This window comes from Pteropus vampyrus, unplaced genomic scaffold, assembly GCF_000151845.1.
Source record: "Pteropus vampyrus isolate Shadow unplaced genomic scaffold, Pvam_2.0 Scaffold205, whole genome shotgun sequence".
NCBI classification, from domain to species: Eukaryota; Metazoa; Chordata; class Mammalia; order Chiroptera; family Pteropodidae; genus Pteropus; species Pteropus vampyrus.
This window is the reverse complement of record NW_011888986.1, coordinates 2,154,841-2,157,882: the sequence shown is the minus strand read 5'-3', so window position 1 is coordinate 2,157,882 and position 3,042 is coordinate 2,154,841.

The window sequence follows — 3,042 nt, the reverse complement described above, 5'->3', positions numbered from 1 at the left end:
ACACTAGGGCAGACCCTCCAGATCATCGCCCCACATGCAGTTGAGTCAGTGCTTCGCAGTCCACTGGGCCAATGGATTTCCAATGCTCAAATCACCCAGTATCAGGTCCTGCTTCTCAACCCACCCCACATACAGTTCCTGAAAACTGCTGCACTCAACCCAGCCCCCCTACTGTCTGATGATGACCCTCGCCAACCCCTACATGACTGTCTTGAAGTCCTAGAGAACGTCACCTGTACCAGACCAGATCTGACAGACAGCCCTTGGCCAAACCCAGACGTTACTCTATTTACAGATGGGAGTAGGTTCGTCTCAGAAGGAGTCAGGTATGCTGGGGCTGCAGTGGTTACCACCGAGACTGTCATCTGGGCACAAGCCCTAGGCCATGGAATTTCAGCTCAGCGGGCTGAACTAGTAGCAGTGACTCAAGCTCTGTGGTGGGGTAAAAGCAAAACTGTTATTATCTACACGGACAGCAGGTATGCCTTTGCCATGGCACATGTACGTGGGGCGTTATATAAGAAAAAGGGGCTACTGTCCTCGAGAGGAAAAGAAATCAAGAATAAGGAAAAAATACTAGACCTGCTTGAGGCAATTTGGCTGCCAAAGAAAGTGACAATCATCCACTGCCCAGGACACCAGAACTCGGGCTCTGAGGTAACACAAGACAACTCCTTCGCTGATCAGACAGCAAAGGAGGCTGCCTGAAAACCAATTGACATTCTGCCGGCCCTACCACCCAGAGTGCTAACAGACACCCTACCTACACTCCAGGGGAAGTTGAACTATGCAACAAGCTGGGAGGAAAAGAGGAATCTACTGGGTGGGTTAGGATTCTGGATGGCCGCATTGTAGTACCTGAGGCCCCTTATAACCCAGGTTCACCAGAGCACTCACTTGGGAGGGACCAAGTTAATTAAACTGATGAAAGGAGACTATTACATCCCAGGGCCGCAACGAACGGCTAAGCAGGTATCAGCCCGGTGCCACATCTGCGCACAAGTGAATCCAGGGCCCTCCAAGGAAATACGACAAGGGACGAGGCTTCGTGGACAGGCACCGGGGGAACACTGGGAGTTGGATTTCACTGAGGTCAGCCCGGGAACCTTTGGATTCAAGTACTTGCTTGTGTTCATTGACACTTTTTCAGGATGGATTGAAGCCTTCCCCACCAAGCGGGAGAGAGCTCAGGTAGTAGCAAAGAAATTAGTCTAGGAAACAGTGCCTCGATTTGGCCTGCCCATAACACTGGGGTCCGACAACAGTCCAGCGTTCATCACCCAGACAAGCCAATCTCTAGCAAAGGTGTTAGGGATCAATTAGAAATTGCATTGCATTTATAGGCCGCAGAGTTCAGGGCAAGTAGAAAGAATGAATAGAACCTTGAAAGAAACCTTAACTAAGTTCAAGCTGGAAACTGGCGAAAACTGGGTGAGTCTCCTCCCCTTTGCCCTGTTAAGGGCACGGTGCACACTCTATTGTAAGGGCATCACACCTTATGAAATAATATTTGGAAGACCACCTCCCTCTTCTCCCCAAGTTAGGGGAAGAAAAGCTAACAGAAGTTCGTAATTTTTCACTGCTTAAGTCTTTGCAGGCCCTTCATCTTGCACAGCAGGAGACCCACCAACTGGTCTCTGCCACCAGAACAACTGCTCAGCATCCAGTCCAGCCACACAACCACGCTCCAGGTGATTGGATCTGGGTGAAAAAGGTACAACCTGCTTCTCTTGAGCCCCGCTGGGACGGACCTTTCACTGTCATCCTCACAACACCCACCGCGGTCAAGGTAGCTGGGCGCCATCATTAGATTCACCATACTAGGATCAAGGCTGCACATCCACCACAGACATTGGAACAATGGACCCTGCGTCAATCAGAGCACCCACTAAAGATAAGACTTTCAAGGGTTCGGACTGGGCCATCTTAATTGTCTCTCACTGTCACTCACTGTCACTCCAGCAATCCTCACCAGCCCCAAGTGTATAGATGGGAGTTAACTAGAACCGAGATGGGCATTCCTATTTCCATAGTGAATACCTCTAGCCAACCTATTTTCAATGTAGATCTATGTGCCATCCTTGGGCAGCCTGGCAAAGCTCACTCTGGGAGACTTACAAGGCCAGGGCACTTGTATCCACTCTACTAGCTATCCCTTAAGCACTTCACCCTATGTCCAGAATTGTGACAGCATCACTCCCACAGACACTACTCCTCCGTTTTACTTAGTTGCCTCACAAGGCACCTGGTTTGCCTGTAATACCGGTCTAACCCCCTGTATCAGCTCCAACTTCTGGTCCCAGGGGACATATAGCTTCTGTGTACTAGTTTACATTTTCCCTCAAGTGTATTTCTACGCCGAGGAAGGGGGCCGCGAACATTTCCACTATATAGACCATCACATTACAAAAAGGGCGCCTATCCTAATACCTGCACTAGTAGGCTTAGATGTGGCAGGATCAACCGCTGTTGGAGTGGCAGTCTTAGTAACGGGGCATTCTAACTACCGGACCCTGAGTCAACAAGTAGCCAAGGACTTACAAGACGTAGAGACATCGGTTTCTCACCTAGAGACCTCCGTAAACTCCCTAGCAGAGGTGGTCTTACAGAATAGGAGAGGACTGGATCTCCTCTTCCTGAAACAGAAAGGTCTCTGCGTAACTCTGGGTGAAACCTGCTGTTTCTATGCTAATCATTCAGGTATTATTAGAGATAGTTTAGCCCTGGTCAGACAGAGACTCCGTGACAGAGAAAAACAACGTCAGCAGACAAGGTCTTGGTATGAGAACCTGTTCAACAGATCCCCTTGGTTAACTACACTGCTTACCTCCATCACAGGACTCCTAACGTTGGTATTTCTGGGGTTGCTAGTTGGCCCCTGTGTAATTAATTAGATAACTGCCTATGTCAGAAAGCGGGTCCAGGCAGTAAAACTCACGGTCCTCAGAACAAACTACCAACCACTCCAAGTCGGAGAATCAATGATTTGATTTCTCTTTGAAAACCAGTGGGGAATGTAAAAGTGGAAATTCTCCAGTTTCA